Source organism: Tamandua tetradactyla, chromosome 5, assembly GCF_023851605.1.
Source record: "Tamandua tetradactyla isolate mTamTet1 chromosome 5, mTamTet1.pri, whole genome shotgun sequence".
Lineage (NCBI taxonomy): Eukaryota > Metazoa > Chordata > Mammalia > Pilosa > Myrmecophagidae > Tamandua > Tamandua tetradactyla.
The window spans coordinates 134,741,794-134,762,216 of record NC_135331.1 but is presented as its reverse complement, the minus strand read 5'-3'; positions in this window follow the sequence as shown (position 1 = coordinate 134,762,216).

Sequence of the window (20,423 nt, the reverse complement as noted above, 5' to 3'; positions counted from 1 at the left end):
ATTAATTACTCCCAATAAAATGAATTTTTAGTTATATTGGGGAAAATGATATCTTTCAAAGTTAAGTAACTTTAGTGGATTTAAAACACAGGCTGCAATAATCAATAGCAATAAAACCCAATATTAATTAATTCCAACAAAATGAATTTTTGTGGCATCTGTTTTGAAAAAAGGAGGTCTAAATGATAAAGTTGATCTTATAACAGTGTATATATATTGGAAATATATCTATATATGTATTTTTTTTTGCATGGACAGGCAGCAGGAGTTGAACCTGGGTCTCCAGCATGGCAGGCAAGAATTCTGCAACTAAGCCATTGTTGCATCACCCAGAAATACATATTTTTAATCTTGATTAATTTTTAGCAATTTCCAGTGAATTTCTATTTTAAATTTTGGAAAAAGAATTATAAATTATATGTTGACATAAAGGTTGATGTGGTTACTATGATAACTGATTATTTCTTTACATCTCAAGAACTTCCAAGAAACTTAAATATTTAAAGGAATTTTTAATAGGAGGGAAATATGTTTATTTGTATTGGTTCTGAGGACAGAATAGGGACAAATAAATGATAATCAAGGGACATATTTTTGTGCTCAGTTGAAGAAAAATGAAGCAAATTATGGATGGGCTGCTCCAAAAGGGAGAATTGCAGGTTGGGTTCCCTGGAAACAGACTGATTTTATTGTGTGAAGTATTTATCAAAGAGTGCTTTTGGAATTCCTGTGGAACACAGGAGAATTCATCAAATTTGGCAGAAGTCAAGCTTCAGCAGAAGCCCAATAGTCCTTCAGAATTGTTCTTTTTGGGGCCAAAATATTTGGGCCTTCACACTCCTGTATTAATCAATGACAACCTCAAGGGTTGGGAAAGGCAGACCTATGCAGCTGAGACAATCCTCAGAGAAGACTGTTTACTATTAGCACTGCAGCAACTGGGCAAAAAGCCTTTCATTGAAGGGTATCTAGGTGGTACATCACCATGTTCATTATGGATAGTGACTTCTCCCTGACTAGTCATATTCAAATATAGCCTTGATGATCATTTGGTAGAAAAGCTGAAGCAGAAATTCCTGAAAAGGTGATAGTCATTGAACTTGTCCAACTATTACTGAATGAGTCAATAAAAATTGAAATGACTTGAATTATTGGTGTTAATCTAGCCTCATTAACTTCTGAATGGTGCTCACAACTTAATGAGACCGATAGAAATTGACATGCTCAAAATAGGAAAGAATAAAGTAAAACTTACCTCTTACTTTAGCAACTCTTTAACATCAAGGGAAAAGTAGGACTGAAACAAAATCTGCATGAAATTGCTGAACATTAAGAAGATCACCAAGAAAACATGGAAGAGATGGGCTTCTGGCAGAATCTTTTAGAACATACAATGTTTAACGTTTTACCATGCATTGTAATGTGTCCTGCTTGCTCTAGTAAAATAAATTAGGGTGGGCCATTGTGGTTCAGCAGTCAGAGTACTTGCCTGCCATGCTGGAGACCCGGGTTCAATTCCTGGTGCCTGCCCATGCAAAAAAAAAAAAAAAATTTAAAAAGTGAACATGCAACTTTATCTTTTTTAATGCATCAGATTAATTAAATTTCTCTTAATGAAAATGTGTGCAAGTTTGCAAATTGAGAGAGAACATTGATGCACAATTGCTGAATGACCCTACCATCCTCATTGTTTATGAAAATATATGAAGGGTAAAGGTGGTTGTTGTATGTAAAAGTGAGGTAATGAAAGTATTACCTATTTGTTTTTTGTAAGCCTCATAGTGAAAGAAATATTACAGTGAAATGTCTAGAAAAAATGCTTAGTAGGGATATTGGTAAAATCCTTTCAAAGAAAAGTATTCTTAAAATTTATTAATGAGAACAGATTTCTTATGAATTGTGATGGAAACACTCAAGCATGTTGCTTAAGCATTGCAAATTTGAACTAAGAGTATATTCCCAGGAACTCTAAGGAACTTATTTATTTTGAACAAAATAAATCACCAAGTTCAGATGGAGCCATAGGAACTTTTTCTTCACTTTTCCTTCTTTCTTGCCACACACAAATTTATCTGTAGAGTTCTAAGCTAAAGAAACAAGGTTAGTAAGTGTACTATAGGATATCAGCTAATTTTAAGTTCAACAATGGAGAGGATGGAGTTTTCAGCAAACTTTTTACCCTATTGTTATCAGGCTTTCATTTTAATGACTGCTACTCCCAGTGATAGACTGTTCCAGCAAGAGGGGGATTCCAATGTTGCAAAACTGCATCATGGGGTTCAATACACGTGTCATGGTCTGTTCTAAATCCGCTTGTCAGTTTAGGACACCAAAGTCACATTTTCCCTACTTACTGAGAAATGTAAGTAAGGGATGCTACCTCTGGTTTAGACCCCAAAGAAAAATAAAAGGAAGAATTTTCCTAACTGCTTAATATTTTCAAGGCTGTAAGTTGTTTTTCAACATAAAACAGAAGAAACATTTGGACTGATTACTTGCATGACCTAGTTAAATTTTTGTCAAGGAATACTTTCTCCAGGTTTTGTGTGTGTGTGTGTGTGTGTGTGTGTGTGTGTAAAGTGAAGACATTCTATATTTCTAGTCATGCCTTGTTTCTTTAGAAGAAAACAAATAGGGAGAAGCATTTAATTAACTAACTTGGAAAATTTCCAACTTAGAGTAAGTCCTAACCATGCCTCCTCTTCTGTTATGTGATAGTTAGTTTTATGTGTCAACTTGGCTAGGCTGTATTATACCAATTATTTAATCAAACCCATAATCTAGGTGTTGCTGTGTAGGTACTTTGTAGATGTTAACATCTACGATCAGTTGACTTGAAGTAAAGAAGATTACCTTCAATAATGTGGGTGTGTCTCAGCCAATTAGTTGAGGCCTTCACAGGAAAAACTGAGGTTTCCTGGAGAAGAAGAAATTCTGCCTCATTAAACTCAGGTGGTTAATTCCTACCTGAGTTTCTAGCCTACTGGTGTGCCCTATGGATTTCAGACTTGCTAGCCACTACAGGCATGTAAGGTAATCCCTTAAAATAAATCTCTTACTGTATATATATATCTGCTATTGGTTTTGCTTCTCTGAAGAACCATGTATAATACACTTTCCACTGACCACTCAGTTCACCAGGTAGCAATGCCCACCTTGAATTGATGGCTATGTGTTCTTGTATTATGTGTTATTCCTGCTCTTATGACCAGGCTGTACACTCCTATATCAAGTAGTTTTAAAATTGGATCCCAGACTATCAGGATCATAATCTTCTGAGGATTTTGGATGTGAACAAACTCCTTAGCTTGTACAAAAAAAAGTATTCTTTTGTAACACTTTTGGTAGTAGAGATGCTGAGGGCATACTTGTGGATCCATAAGTAATTAAAATAAATAATACATGAGTTTCTGATTCTTCTGCTAAGAGCTCAAGTGCATGACATTTAAGAACAAAGTGGAGAGTCAGTCTTTCTTATTTTCCCCTTGTGTTTCTGTCCATTTTCGTGTGTTTTTTCTAAAAAGATTCATTGCTTATATTTTCTGATGATTGAAATTATTTGAAATTAAAGATAAAATGCAGAACTTCACATTTTGAAATTTTTCTCACCTCACTGAATTTAGCATGTAACAGAATATACATGCAGTAGATAAGATACTAAGGGGTGGCTCAATTTTATATCAATTTTAGTTATTGGCAGTAATGGAAAGAAAAGACCTGGTGAACTGGGTCTTCCGGTCTGGGGCCATAAATGATTTATTTAGTTTGACTCATTGCTTTAAGTTAGAGAAGCCCCACAAAATCTGCTCAATTTCCTGTTTTATGAGATAGGTGTAATATCAATTGTCCCCTGGAAGGTGTAACAAATGAATTTTATCATTCAGTAACATACTTTCAGATCCTGGGAAGAAAAACTTAATTCAATGTAGATATTGTTTGGATTTGATCTTGCAAACTGTAGAAATTTTAGAGTTTATTTAGTTTCATACATGCTAAAAATCCAATATATTTTTCTATATAATTTATGCTAATACGTGGAGATCTTCAGGTATTAGTGGAAGTATTTGTGCTTAACATGCACATTTCACTTCACCTTAAGGCCTCTGAATTCTCAGTTATATAAATCTCTTTTCACTTGAAATGTGAATTTTTTTTAGCTAAACTTACAAGCATCTTAAAAATCTAAGAAATAGTTTAAAATCTACAAGCTCTTTTATATTGTATTTAAAAAGAATTATGTAGGGTATTTTGAATATTTGATTATAAATAAAAACTTTCCAAACTCATTTTTGTCTCATTTGCCTTCTATTTGCCTTTCTTTTACTTGTCATGTTTCTTTGTAACTGAAATTGTGTTTCACTTCAAACTCCCAATCTAGTCACTTGATTTTGTTTCTGTTAGCTTCATTCTCTCTATCCTTTTTTCTTTTGATGCTGTAACAAAAAATCTCTCTTGTTTGCCCTAATCAAGTCTGACTCATTTTCAGCCCCCCATCATTTTTAGCTGTCCTTTCTAAGAAAGAACATATCCACTGCCCTTTTCTCTGAATTTTGAGGGACTTCCTGCAAAGAGACAATTACAGACCTTGGGCAACCTGTGGAATTATTCTAGCTTATTATTTCTGTGGATTAGTTGCTTAGCCAAACAGTTTGGTGATTCATCCAATAAACCATTAAATCTAGACACTGGTCAGAATGATTAATTGGAAGTACTGTGGTATGAGCTATTGCATAAGTAGGCAAGCATTACTGTGGTTCTTGGTGATAAATTTTCAATCTTTCTCTTGATGACATTGTCTCTGTTATGTTCTATAAAATTCAATTCCAAAAATATTTGAGTATATACCATCTGCTCAGCTGCATGCTAACTAGTGCGTATATGTGTTTATAAGTGGAATATTACCCCTATTTATCAAGTGCTCACCAGTGGCGTTAGGTAGATAGCCACGAGGAATCATTAGGGATTGTATCTACTATCCACTCTTCTGATATTCTGAAGTTTTAAAATATCAAGCCCACCAATAAAATCTCCATTAAATTAAACCTTTCTTCCTAGGATCTCGTGTATATTACTGTAGGATAAAGATAATTTGAATACTATCCACCATCACAGTATTTATTCATCGAATGGGTAAAGTTTTTTCAATACCGAAATCAATCCTCTCAAGTTATACATTTTACCTAACAATCTACATAGTCCCATTAGGGAAAGCATTGCTCTAAGTGTTAAAGCTACTATTTATTGAGTACTTACATGTGCCACACACTGTGGTAAGCATTTCCTTTATTCAGAATTATTTGTAGATAATTTGTTGTGTGCTAAGTACTGAAGATAATGAAAAAGACATTATGCCCCTGAGTAGCATAATTCTACTCTACTTGGGGAAACTAGTCAGACAACAACAACAATGAAAAAATAAATAATGAAATATCTAAGAGTATAGTAATTAATTTGAAAGGCGCTAGGATAGTGAAAAATATGGGATGGCCAGTCTATATAGGGTTGTAAGGGAAGTATCTATAAGGAGATGATATTTAAGTGAGTATTCAGCAATGAAAAGGAGGCATTCATATGGAGGACTGGGCAAAGGGATTTCTATCCTAGGGAAAAGCATATACCAAGGCTTTGCAATGGGGAAGTACTTGCTGGATTTGAAGAACAGAGAGGGTGATAGTGAATGAGTGAGTGACAGAATGGCAGGAGATGAAGTTGGTGGATTAGGTGGAAATGAATTATGCTGGATGTGATGGTTAAATTCATGTGTCAGCTTGATCAGGTTAGGGTGTCTGTGCTGTTTTGAATCTGTTATGTACCCCAGAAGTCCATGTTCTTTTAATCTATCCTTGTAAGTGCAGACACATTATAGGTGGGAACTTTTGCTTAGATTGTTTCCATGAAAATATTATCTAGCCTATTCAAGGTGGGCCTTAATTCCCCTGCTGGAGTCCTTTATGAGAGAATAAAAGACAAAGACATTTTGGAGACAGCTCAGAGAAGCTGAGAGAGAGAGAAATATTGCCCACAGAAGCTCAGAGACATTGGAGAGAAGGACCAGTAGATGTCTACATGTGTCTTCCCATGTGATAGAAGAACCCTAGATACCAACAGCCTTTCCTTTGAAAAGGTATCTTCCTCTTGATACCTTAATTTGGACATTTTCATGGCCTTAGAATTATAAATTTGTAATCTAATAGAACTCCATTGAAAAAGCCAACCCCTTTCTGGTATATTGCATTCTGGAAGCTTTAGCAAACTGAAACAAATTTTGGTACAAGAGAAGTGGGGTGCTACTGAGTATTCATATACCAAACATTTTGGAATGGCTTTTCAAATGGATTAGGGGATGATTCTGGAAGAATTATGCAGAGCTTTGTGGAAGGTCTAGATTACTCTGAAGAGATTGTTGGTAGAAATATAGACTATAAAGATACTTCTGATAAGGACTTAGACAGAAATGATGACTATGTCATTGTCAAATGAAAGAAAGGTGATCCTTATTCTAAAGCAGCAAAGAATTTGGTAGAATTGAGTCCTGGTATTAGATGGAAAGGAAAATTCAAAGGCAGCATGCTTGTATACCTAGCTGTGGAAATTTCCAAACTAAATGTGGAAAATTCAGCCTGGCTTCTTCTTGCAGCTTAAAGTAAAAGGTGAGAGGAAAGTAATATGCTGATAACTGAACTCTTGGGTATAAATAAATGAGAAATTGATGACTAGGAAAATTATAAGTTTTTGGAAAGAGAATAGAGCCCCATATAGGGATTTAACTAGTTAGCCATGGCAGTGGGAGTCAGGATTATAAATGGAGCTATCCAGAAAGAATTCATGAATGGTCCTATTGTCTGATGTCTGGAACCTCTGTATGCTGCGTGCCAAACAGACAAGTTTTGTGCAAGATCAGTATGAACAGAACCACTGTCAATCTGGCCTAAAAGAGGCAGAAAAGGGACAGATTGAAGGAAAAATAACTTCAAAGGCAGAACCATGGAGGCTAAGGTCTGGAGCCAAGAAACCTTGGGTCAGAAGAGTGGACCCACTTATGCACATGGAGAGGGTAAATTTTCCTCAGAGTTTGCAGAGAGAGAGAGGGCCTTTTGCCCGGTTGTTCAGGAAGAGTGCTATCACCTCAGGTCTCTCAGATGCCTGTGGAATTGAGGGGAGCTAGGCTGTCCCATTGGTCAGGAAAAGAGTTGCTCACCCAGGTCTCAGAGAGGGTGGAGCATATGCCCCAGGGTTCAGGGAGAGTCTGTCCACCACCCCACTGTTCATAGAGGGGTGAGCTTGGACCCCAAAGATGGCAGAGAGTCTGACTGCCCAGATGCTTGAGAGAGTGGGGCCAAGAGCATGGCAGTCACTCCAAAGCCTGGAATTATTGGAAACCTCAGCCTAGTGTTTGGAGATAACAGGGCTGCTAAATAAGTCCTTGGTAAGGGTGTGAGTGTAGCTCTCTCAAGCTCTGAGGAAAAAACATTGTTCTGTAGTTGACTCTCAGGCTTTGAAATCAACTAGAGTTTGCCCTGCAGGTCTTTGAAACTGTTTGGGGTCTTTAACCCCTGTTTTCCTTCCAATTTCTCCCTATGGAAATGGGAACTTTCATAGTATAACTGTCTCTCCTTTGACTGTTGACAGCAGATAACTTGTTCTAAGTTTCACAGGTCCATAACTAGAGAGTTTTGCCTTAGGACAACCCATGCCTGTAACTGATTTTGATAAGCCTTTGTACTTAATATTGTTATAAAATGATTTAAGCTTTTGTGATAGTGATGGAATGAATGTATTTTGCATATGGAACGGACACATTTTTGGGGGGATGCAGAGGGTGTAGTATACTGGTTTGAATCAGTTATGTATTCCAGAAAAGTCTATGTTCTTTTAATCCATCCCTGTGGGTGTAGACCTATTGTGAGTGGGACCTTTAGCTTAGGTTGTTTTCATGGAGATGTGACCAAGCCCATTCAAGTCATGTTTTTTTGGGCCAAACCATAATTTTATTAGACTTCTTTAGCACTCTTCAACAATTCAAGTAGGTAAAAATTAGAAAGTGTAAGTAATATGTTTGTATTAGACTTTTAGCCTTCTCAAGGAAAAAAAAAAGATTATTCTTGAACATCAGTAGATCATTTATGAGAAATAAATCCCCAAACTCAGAAATTCTTGAAGTGTGGTGGAGCCTGGGATGCCTCATGCAGATTCACCTTCAAGAATGAAGGTTATGCTCTCCCAGCCACTGGGGGTCAGCTCGCAGCCCCCCTGTGGGGTGGACATCCACTGCAGAGTACAAAACCATGGCCCTTGCCTGAGGCAGCCTACATTTGATGACTGATTGATGTGGGAGTTTTAATAAGGATCTATTCTCTCCTACCTTCTTCCAGACAACTATAAAGTGTCTTCCCAGCTTCAGAGCTGTCTGTGGGGTTCCCCAAAGCCTCTACTGAGGCTCCATCACAGCCCAACTTCTCCTTCTGTCCAGACCAGCTTTGTTCCCTTCCCTCCATAAGTGCTGATCCTTAATCCTAAGGTCACTTGTTCATGAGTTGCCTGCACACTAATTTCCTGCTCAAATCCTGCTTCTCAGAGAATTTAACCTGAGAAAAAGACCATGTTCCAATAAACTAGAATTACTTCTAAAATATTTAAACAAGAAAGCCAGAAGGATATATATGAATATATGCATTCTATATAGATATCAGACCAACACTCAAAATTTTCATTGTAGATGACTTTGAAACTACTACCATTGAGAATATTACATATCAAATTAATATAATATGCTAATTATGTACTCATAAGTACATTCATAATCTTAAATTATTCCCTATTAAATGAGAAAGAAAGAAAAATAATAATCTAAGAAGTCAATCCAAAAAAAGGTGGGAAAAGAACTGCAAAAAATGTCTAAGGTGATAAGAAGTGAGAATATTTTGAGATGCATTCTGAAATGTATAGGGGAGAAAAGACATGATTTCTAGGGTTTTCTTTAATATATTGTAGCAAATGAAGCAAACTAAACAAAGAAAGATGAAGCAAATGTGGTAAAATTTTGATAATTATGCAAGGTTGTGGGAATATACTGAGTACACTATACTAACTTTGAGTATTTGAACATTTTCATAATAAAGAATTAAAATGGAAAAGAGGAGACAGGAATAACAAAAATAAATGAAGATGTTAGTTAATTAGGAAAAATTATAAGCCATTGGAACTAATGTATAAATACAAAACTTGTTTCTTAGGAAAATCAATAATATAGATGATTTATCCTATCAAATCAAGGATAAAAGAGAGGATAAAGAGTGCATATAATTAGGAATATAATTACAAATCAAAAGTTAGGAGTACTCTTAAAACTTTTTACTGCATAATTTTTTTAACTTTTTTATTGTATAGTATAACATATATACAAAGCAAAGAGATAAAAAAGCAATAGTTTTCAAAGCACTTTTCAAAAGTTACAGAACTAATCCCAGAGTTTTTCATGGGCTACCAAATGATCTTCAAAGATTTTTTTCCTTCTGGCTACTCCAGAACATAGGAGGCTAGAGGGCTTAATTTTTTTTATCATCACAATCAACATTTTTCCTTTTTTTTTTGTGAAAAATAACATGTATACAAAAAAAGCAATAAACTTCAAAGCACAGCACCACAATTAATTGTAGAACATATTTCAGAGTTTGACATGGGTTACAAATCTACAATTTTAGGTTTTTATATCTAGCTGCTCTAAGATACTGGAAACTAAAAAGGATATCAATTTTAATGATTCAGCAATCATATTCATTATTAAATCCTATCTTCTCTGTATAACTTCACTGTCACCTTTAATCTTTCTATCCCTCTCTTTAGGGGTGTGTGGACTATGGCCATTCTAACTTTTTCATATTAGAAGGGTCTGCCACTAATATGGGGTAAGGAGGTGGAACTATCTGATGTTCTGGAGAGGCTAGGCCTTTTAGATTCCAGGACTTATCTGGTCCAGAACCCATCTGGAAGTTATAAGTTTCTGGAAAGTTACTCTAGTGCATGGGACCCTTGTGGAATCTTATATATTTCCCTAGGTGTTCTTTAGGATTGGCTGGAATGGTCCTGGTTGGGGTTTGGCAGGTTTTGATAGGTAGCAAGGTCTAATTGAAGCTTGTGTAAGAGCAACCTCTAGAGTAACCTCTATTTGAAACCTCTCTGCCACTGATGCTTTATTAGTTACACTTCTTTTCCCCCTTTTGGTCAGGATGGAATTGTTGATCTCACATTAACAGGACCAGATTCATCCCTGGGAGTCATCTCCCTGGGGACAAGGGGGGAGGGTAAAGATTTCACTCGCAGAATTGGGCTTAGAGAGAGTGAGACCACATCTGAGCAACAAAAGAGGTCCTCCAGAAGTAACTATTAGGCATATTTATACATAGTCTAAGCTTCTCTGCTACCTACTATTACTGTTCTAGTTTTCTAATTGCCAGAATGCACTATACCAGAAAAAGAATGGCTTTTAAAAAGGGAAATTTAATAAGTTGCCAGTTTACAGTTCTAAGGCTGAGAAAATGTCCCAATTAAAGTAAGTCTATAGAAATGTCCAATCTAAGGCATCCAGGAAAAGATACCTTGGTTCAAGAAGGCAGATGAAGTTCAGGATTTCTCTCTCAAGTGCGAAGGCAAATGGTGAACACAGAGTTTCTCTTTCATCTGGAAAGGCACATGGTGAGTATGGTCAGGGTCCCCTCTCATCTGGAAGGGCACATGGTGAACATGGATCATCTGCTAGGTTATTCTCCTGGCTTCCTGTTTCATGAAGTTCCCCAGGAGACATTTTTCTTCTTTATCTCCAAAGGTTGCTAGCTGGTGTAGTCTGCTTCTCGTAGCTATGTTGTTCTGCTCTGCTCTCTGAATCTCTTTCATTCTCCAAAATGTTTCCTCTTTTATAGGACTCCAGAAACTTACCAAGACCCATCCAAATGGGTGGAGACATGTTGTCACCTAATCTAGTTTAACAGCCACTCTTGATTAAATCACATCTCCAGGGAGATGATCTGACTACAGTTTCAAACAAATAGTATTGAATAGGGGTTATTATACCTTTATGAAATGGGATTTTGATTAAAACATAGCTTTTCTAGGGGACATACATCCTTTCAAACCAGCACACCTACATAAGCTTCACAGGAGTAAGCCTCAAGATCAAGGGCATGGCCTATTGATTTGGGTGTCCCTATAGTTTGACACAGTATCAGGGGATTTCCAGCTGGCAAAGTTTAATAGTTCCGTATGTTTTTCTCCCATCTCTCAAAGGATTTTGCCAATACTTTTTGATTATCTGCTTAATATACTCTAGGATGTATTCAGATGTTGCATTAATCTATACAGGATTAAAGGGCCTCTTTCTTATTCTGAGTTCCCCGTGTTTCAGTTGTTCAAATGAACTATACAGTAGATTGACTTATATTATATGCTAGAGAAAATTTCAGTTCCAGACCAAATAAACCTTTCTTCCTTTGGTCTCAAAGAGTATGTGTTGTTCTAAATATAGATATTGTCTTCCTTACCCCTGTGTTATGAATTACTTCAGTCCTAAGCTAATCAGCTTCATTCTTATCTCTAAATATCAGGAGTATATATTATATATATAATAGCCACTCTAAATCCAGATATATATATATATATATATGGATTTTTTATATATATAAAATAGCCACTCAAAATCCAGAAATGGTATTTACCATTCTGTGCTTAATATGTCTGTTATAAAAGCTTACATCTAAGCCCCTATTTTCTTATAATCATTTTCTAAAATAAACCATACCATTGTTCTTTTGTTTCTGGCTGATTTTGCTTCACCCAGTGTCCCACATGTTTATTCACATAGTTGCATGCCTCATAACCTCATTTCTTTTTGTAGCAGCACAACCTTCATTCATAAATATACACCACTGTACTTCTCAGTCAGTGCATCTTTCAGCCACCTGCATTCCTCAGGCATCATGTATAGTGCCCAAAGTTCACAGTCCATCAGTGTTCTCAATTTTAGATAATTTCATTGTTCCCAAGAGAAAGAAAACCCATAAACACATCCTTGCCAAATAGGAAATGTAAACCTCCTTATAATCTTGTCCCTCCCCCCATTATTTACCTCTGCTGTTGCTTTGGTAGTGCTGATGTTTTCCTTTTGAACATAGCCTGTAGCATACAATAGCAGTTTCCCCCCATACCTTGGACTTCATCATTCTTTGTACATGAATCATATCTTTGAAGTAGTTCTTGCAAGAACTAATTTACATTTTCTAGTGTTGATCAGTGGGACATGTAAATCTATACACCCCCTTTCAATCTTGCTCATTTTCAATACAGTAATATTACATATAGACCCACTAGAGAACCACCTTTACCTCTATCTATTTTCTACATTGAAGTTCAACCTCATTAGCTAACAGTACACCCATCACTATGTTCTACGTATTTCAAAGTCGCTTATATTCTGTATTATAAGCCTCTGATTTTACCTTTATGATGGTCATAAAAGTGGAATCATACAGTATCTGTCCTTTTGTGTCTGGCTTATTTCACTCAGCATTATGTCCTCGAGGACATAATGGACATTTTATCCTGTGCTTCAGGACATTGTTTTGTGTTACTGCTGCATAAATCAGAACAAAAGTCTGATCCATTTTGTTCTGTGCTTCAGAATGTTATTTTGTCTTACTGCTGCATCGTATGTATATACCGCATTTTGTTAATCCATTCATTTGTTAATGGGCATTAGTTTATTTCTATCTTTTGACAATTGTGAATAATGCTGCTATGAACATAGGTGTGCAAATGTATGTTTGTGTCATTTCTTTCAGCTCTTCTGAGTATATGCCAAGTAGTGCTATTGCTGGGTCATAGGGAAACTCCATATTTAGTTTCCTAAGGAACCACCAAACAATCTTCCATAGTGGCTGCACCATTATACATTCTCACCAGCAGTGCCTAAGTGTCCCAATTTCTCCACATCCTCTACCACAGTTTCCTGTTTGTTTAAAAGCAGCAATTCTTATAGGTGTGAGGTGTATCCCAGTGTAGTCTCAATCTGCATTTCCCTTACACCCATTGAAAATGAGCATCTCTTCATGTGCTTTAGAGCCATCTGTATTTGCTCTTCAGAAAAATGCCCGTTCATATCTTTAGCCCATTTTATAGTTGGGTTGTTTGATTTTTGTTGTTGAGGTGTATGAATTCTTTGTGTATATACGATATCAAACCTCTGCCCAATATGTGATTTCCAGATATTTTCTTCTATTGACTTGGCTGCCTCTTCAGCTTTTTGACAACGTCCTTTGGGGTGCAGAAGTATTTGATTTTGAGGAGTTCCCATTTATCTATTTTTTCTTTTGTTGCTTGTGCTTACTGTGTAAAGTTTAGGAAGCCACCTCCTATTACTAGGTCTTGAAGATGTCCCTCTACATTTTCTTCTAGAAACTTTATGGTGCTAGTTCTTATATTTAGGTGCTTGGTCCTCTTTGAGGACCAATAATTTTTGTATATAGTGTAAGATAGGGGTCCTCTTTCATTCTTTTGGCTATGGATATCCAGTTCTTCCATGCCCAATTATGGAAAAGACTACTTTGTCCCAGTTCAGAGGATTTGGGGGCCTTGTCAAAAATCAGCTGACCATAGGTTTGGTGGTCTATTTCTGTACTCTCAATTTGATTCCATTGTTCAATGGTTCTATCTTTGAGCCAGTACCATGCTGTTTTGACTCCTGTAGCTTTATAATATGTTTTAAATTCAGGGAATTTTAATCCTCCCACTTCATTCTTCTGTTTTAGAATGCTTTTAGTTATTCTGGGTCTCTTTCCCTTTCAGATGAATTTGGTAATTAGCTTTTCCAAGTTTTCAAAGTAGATTGTTGGAATTTTGATTGGTACTGTGTTGAATCTGGTAAATTAATTCGGGTAGAATTGACATCATGCTATATCCATGAGCAGGGAATGTCTTTCCACCTATTTAGATCTCCTTTGATTTCTTTTAGCAGTGTTATATAGCTTTCTGTGTACAAGTCCTTTATGTCCCTCTTTAAGTTCATTCCTAAGTAGTTTATTCTTTTAGTGGCTATTTTGAATGGAATTTTTCCTTAACTGACTCCTGAATTAGGTCATTGCTTGTGTTTAGAAATGTTACTGATTTTTGCACATTAATTTTATATCCTGGCACCTTGCTGAATTTGTTTATTAGCTCAAGTAATTTTGCTGTAGATTTCTCAGTATCTTTCAAGTATAGTATCATGTCATTCTGCAAATAATGAAACTTTTACTTCCTCTTTCTGATTTGAATGCCTTTTATTTCTTTGTCTGCCTGATTGCTCTAGTCAGGACTTCTAGCACAATGCTGGACAATAGTGGTGATGGTGGGCATCCTTGTCTTGGTTTCTGATCTTAGGGGGAAAGCTTTCAGTCTCTGTCCATTGAGTATGATGCTGGCTATCAGTTTTTCATATATTCCATTTATCATATTGTGGTAGTTACCTTTGATTTCTACCTTTTGGAGTGTTTTTATCAGAAAGGGATGTTGAATTTTGTCAAATGGTTTTTGCTTTTTCAGCATCAATTGAGATCATCATGTGATTTTCCCCTTTTGATTTGTTGATGTGCTATATTACTTTAATTGATTTTCTTGTCTTGAACTATCCTTGCATTCCTGGTATCAACCCCACTTGGTCATGGTGTATACTTCTTTTAATGATTGTTAGATTTGATTTGCTAGTATTTTATTGAGAATTTTTGCATCTATGTTCATTAGGGAAATTGGCTTGTAGTTTTCTTTTCTTATAGTGTCTTTATCCGGTTTTGGTATTAAAATGATGTTAACTTCAAAAACTCAGTTAGGTAGAGTTCCTTTTTCCTCAAATTTTTTTGGAAAAGTTTTAGCAGGATTGTTATTAGTTGTTTTTAAAATGTTTGATAAAATTCCCCTGTAAAGCCATCTGATCCTGGGATTTTCTTTGTAGGAACATTTTTGTTGACTGATTGAATCTCTTTACTTGTAGTTGTTTTTTTTAGATCTTCTATTTCTTCCTGAGTCAGTGTAGCTTGTTTGTGTGTTTCCAGGATTTTGTGCATTTCATCTAAGTTTTCTAGTTTGTTGGTACATAGGTGTTCATATTATCCTCTTATGATTTCTTTTAATTGCTCAGGGTCTGTGTTCATACACCTCTTCTCATTTCTGATTTTGTTTATTTGCATCTTCTCTCCTTTTCCCTTTGTCAGTCTTGCTAGTGGCCCATCAATTTTATTGATTTTCTCAATGAACAAACTTTTGGTTTTATTGATTCTTCCCATTGTTCTTTTGTTCTTGCATTCATTTATCTCTGCTTAAATTTTTGTTATTTCTCTTCTTCTATTTGCTATGGGGCTAGGTTGTTGTTCTTCCTCAAGTTCTTCCATGTGAGCTGTTAAGTCCTTGATTTTTACTCTTTCTTGTTTTTTAATATAGGCTTTTAGGGCAATAATTTTCCCTCTTAGCACAGCCTTTGTTGCATCCCATAAGTTCTAATAAGCTGTATTCTCATTTTCATTCATCTCTAGATTACTGATTTCTCTAGCAATTTCTTCTTTGACCCACTGGTTGTTTAAGAGTGTGTTATTTAATCTCCATATATTCGTGAATATTCTCATTCTTTAGTGGTTGTTGAGGCCCAGCTTCATTCCATTGTGTCAGAGAAAGTGCTTTGAATAATTTCAATGTTTTTAAATTTATAAAGACCTGCTTTGTTCCCAAGAATAGGCTCTATCCTGGAGAATGTTCCATGAGCACTAGAGAAGAATGTATATCCTTGTACTTTGGCATGCAATGACCTATATATGGCTGTTAGGTCTAATTCATTTATCCAGATGTTTAACTTCTGCATTTCCTTGTTAATCTTCTGTTTGGTTGTTCTGTCTATAGAGGAGAGTGGTGTATTGAAGTCTCCTACAATAATCGTTGAAACATCTATTTCTCCCTTCAGTTTTGCCAATATCTGTTTCATGTACTTTAGAGCTCCTTGATCAAGAGCACAAACATTTATAATTTTTATATCTTCTTGGTGAATTGACCCTTTAATTGGTATGTAGTGTCCCTCTTTGTCTCTTATGATGTCTTTACATTTGAAGTCTATTTTAACTGACATTAGTATAGCTACTCCTGCTTTCTTTTGTTTACAACTTGAGTGGAAAATCTTTTTCCATCCTTTCACTTTCAATCTATTTGTATCCTTGTATCTAAGATGAGTCTCTTTTAAGTAGCATATAGCTGGATTATATATGTTAATAAATTCTGCCAATCTGTATCTTTTAATTGGTAAGTTTAGTCCATTAACATTCTAAGTTATTACTGAAAATGCATTTCTTGAATCCACTATCTTATCTTTTAAATTTTATTTGTCAGATCTATGTATTCTTTTCCCTCTTCCTCTTTTTATCCTTTAAGTTACCCTTACTGGTACACTTCAATTCTGTGCTCTCCTCCAGTCCTCCCTCTCCTGTCTTTTTTTTTTTTTTCCAGCTGGCAGGACTCCTTTTAGTATTTTTTATAGGGCCAGCCTCTTATTGACAAATTCTTTCAGGACTTCTTTGTCTGTGAATACTTTAATCTCTCCCTCAGTTTTGAAGGACAATTTGACTGGGTTCAGAATCCTTGGCTGGAAGTCTTTCTCTTTCAGGATCCTGAATATATCATGCCACTGCCTTCTCGCCTTCAGAGTACTTACTAGTTGAGTCATCTGAACTCAGTCTTATTTGGTTTCCCTTGTGTGTAGTAGATTGTTTTTCTCTTGCTGCTTTCAATATTTTCTGCTTCTCTCCAACATTTGACAAACTGATTAGTATATGTCTTGGGGAAGGTCTATTTTGATTTGTTCTGTTTGGAGTTCATTGAGCTTCTTTGACTTGTATATTTATATCTTTTAGAAGGGTTGGGAAGTTTCCCCCCAACTACTCAGCTACTCTTCCTAGCCCTTTACTCCACTCTTCTCCTTCTGGGACCCCAATGATTCTTTTATTTGCATAATTTGTTTTGTCTATCATTTCCCTGAGACGCAATTCAAAATTTTTCCATCTTTTTTGCCATTTGCTGTTTTGAGTGTTCGAAGTCAGTTATCCTGCCTTCTATATCACTTATTTTTTCTTCTGTCTCTTCAAATCTGCTGTTGTTTGACTCTAGTATGTTTTTGATTTGGTCAACAGAATCTTTAATCTCTTTGATATCTGCTATTTTTCTGTTTATTCTTTCAAATTCCCCTTTATGATACTCTACTGTCTTCTTGATCTCCTTTATGTCACTTGCCATCTCACTTATTTTATTAAGTTGAGTTATATGAATATTTTTGATTAGTTCTTCCAATGTCTGTGTCTCCTCTGGTGTTTTAATTTGGTCATTAAGCAGGGCTATATCTGTCTGTGTTGCAATATGCTTTGTGATCTTCTGTTGTTTCTGTCACATGTAAATATCTTGATTGATTTACTTTGGAAATTATTTCTTTCAGTAGTCTAAGACCTTGGGTTTGTGGGATGGATGTGCAGCGGGGTGCAGGGTATGGGGCATGACACAACAGTGAGGTCATTCATTGCAGAGCAGCTATATCCACAGGTTGGGGATGGTAAGCTGGTACTTTTGAATGTGGGCGCCCAGTGGCCAGGGAGGATGTACCTGTGCAGGTGCAGAAGTCTGGGGGTTGTAAACCTTGTGTGTGCTAGTCTAGAACACAGGGCCCTTTGTGTGCATGCATAGAGCTGTGACAGTAGGTCAGTTTTATGCCTTCGTGGGTCAGAGGCAGATGTGATAGGTTAGCACTTTCTCAGACCTGGGAAGTATGACTGAGGGCTGTACATATGCATTGGTCTAGGACTGCCATAAACTGATATCCACAGGGCAGAAGGACATGATTTGGGGTCCGTATGGGCACATGCACAGGTGTAAGTGTGCTTTAAACTGATGCACAGAACTCAGAGTGTGTGGGGTGAGGGTATGTGACACTGGACGGGGGTTGTGGGTGTAGCCTGGGCATGAAGAATGTGCCCATAGTGTTTATGCTCTGGCAACAGTCTTCAGGGAGCAGAGAGGGGAGAGATAATGCTTGGGAGGGGTGCAGAAAGGAGGTTTAGGTTGCATTTGGCATGGGGGGACAGGGGAACTTGGAGGATGAGGAATGGGGTTCGGTGATGGGTTTCAGGAGTGTGGGGTATGGGGTGAGTTCCAGGTCACAAGGCTGTGCTGGTGAGGGTAATGCATTCAAGGAACATGGCCTGGTTTAGTTCCTGTTCCCCATCTCCGCATCCATGCACTCTCTTGGGCTCCATGCCTCCATGCCAGACTCCTGGTTTCTGCTTCTCAGTTCCTCAGCCTCTGCAACCAGTGCCATCCTATGTGGTGCAGAAGGCTCTCCGGGTCAGTTGCACTCTTGAATTGTTGTCTCAGTCACCCTCTCATCCCTTCTCTAAGTTTTCCTTGGAACAGGTCTGAACTCGAGTTACCCTGTTCATTCATCTTCCTGCAACCCTTCTCAGATGCTGACTTTTGTATTTTAACTCTGTATCTTGCAGCCTTGCAATAATTGCTTATTAGTTTTCCAGTTTTTTGTTTGATTTTTTTGGGAGTTTCTATGTAGAAAATCATGTCACTGTCTATCAGACAGTTTTATTTCTTCCTTCCCAGTCTTTATACCTTTTATCTTACTTTCTTTTCTTATTATGTCAGCCAGGACTTGCAATAGGTGTTGAATAAGAATGGTGAGAGGATGTGTTCTTGACTTGTTTCCAATCTTAGGAGAGAACATCTAATTTCTTACCATTAAATATGATCTTAACTCTGGTTTTTTTAGTAGATGTTCTTTATTAAGTTGAGAAAGTTTCTCCCTTTTCCTAGCTTGCTGAGGGGATTTTTTTTTTCCATAAATGGGTGTTAGATTTTGTCAATGCTCTTTCTGTATCCATTAATATGATCATACAATTTTTCTTTTTTAGTCTGTTGATATGATGGACTGCATTAATTGATTTTAAAATATTGAAATAGTCTTGCATATCTGGCTTTCATATATTACTTGATCATGGTGTATGGGGTGAGTTTTTCATGTGTCTTGTTGGATTTGATTTGGTAATATTTTGTTTGTAATTTTCCTTCTTAGTAATGCCTTTGTTTGATTTGGCCAGTAGGGTAATGCTTACCTCATAGAATAATTTAGAAATTGTTCCTTTGGCTTCTATTTTCTGAAAATGATTGTAGAGAATTGTATCATTTATTTAAATGTTTGATAGAATTCACCAGTGAAACCATATAAGACTGGTGCTGCCTTTTTTTTTGAAGCTTATTAATTGTTGACTCAATTTCATTAATAGATATACATTTATTCAGATTATTTATTTGAGTTGTGTAAGTTTTGTGCAGATTGTGTTTTTAAAATAATTGGTCCATTTCATCTCAGTTATCAAATTTATGGGCATTTAGTGGTCCATAATATTCCATTCTTGACCTTTTAATTTTCATATGGTCAGTTGTGATATCTCCTCCTGATAGTCACAATTTTTGTCTTCTCTCTTTTTTCTTGGTTAGCTTGATTAGAGTTTTACAACTTTATTGATCTTTTCATTGCATTAGGTATTGTTTTTTGTTATTGTTGAGTATTACTTCTGTGCTGGTTTGAAAGGAAGCATGCCCCCTAAGAAAAGCCATGTTTTAATATAAATCCCATTTCATAAAGGTAGCATAATCTCTATTCAATACTGTATGTTTGTAACTGTAATGAGGTCATCTACCTGGTTGATGTGATTTAGTCAAGAATGGTTGTTAAACTGGATTAGGGGATGACATGTCTCCACCAATTTGAGTGGGTCCTGATTAGTTTCTGAAGTCCTATAAAAGAGGAAACATTTTGGAGAAAGAGATTCAAAGAGAGCAGAGAATGTTTCAGTACCATGAAGCAGAGAGTCCACGAGCCAGTGACCTTTGGAGATGAAGAAGGAAAACGCCTCCCAGGGAGCTTCATGAAACCGGAAGCCAGGAGAGAAAGCTAGCAGATGATGCTGTGTTCACCATGTGCCCTTCCAGCTGAGAGAGAAACCCTGAACTTCATCGACATTCTTGAACCAAGGTATCTTTCCCTGGATGCCTTTGATTGGACATTTCTATAGACTTGTTTTAATTGGGGCATTTTCTTGGCCTTAGAACTGTGAACTAGCAACTCATTAAATTCCCCTTGTTAAAAGCCATTCCGTTTCTGGTATATTGCATTCCAGCAGCTAGCAAACTAGAACAACTTCCTTTTTGCAATTTCATTGATTTCTACTCCAATTTTTATTATTTTGTTGTCTTTTCTTCTGCTTACTTTGGATTTAATTTGGTTTTCTTTTTTGAGATCCCTAAGATGGAAGTTTACCTTATTTATTTTAGATATTTCTTCTTTTCTAGCATGTGCATTCAATGTG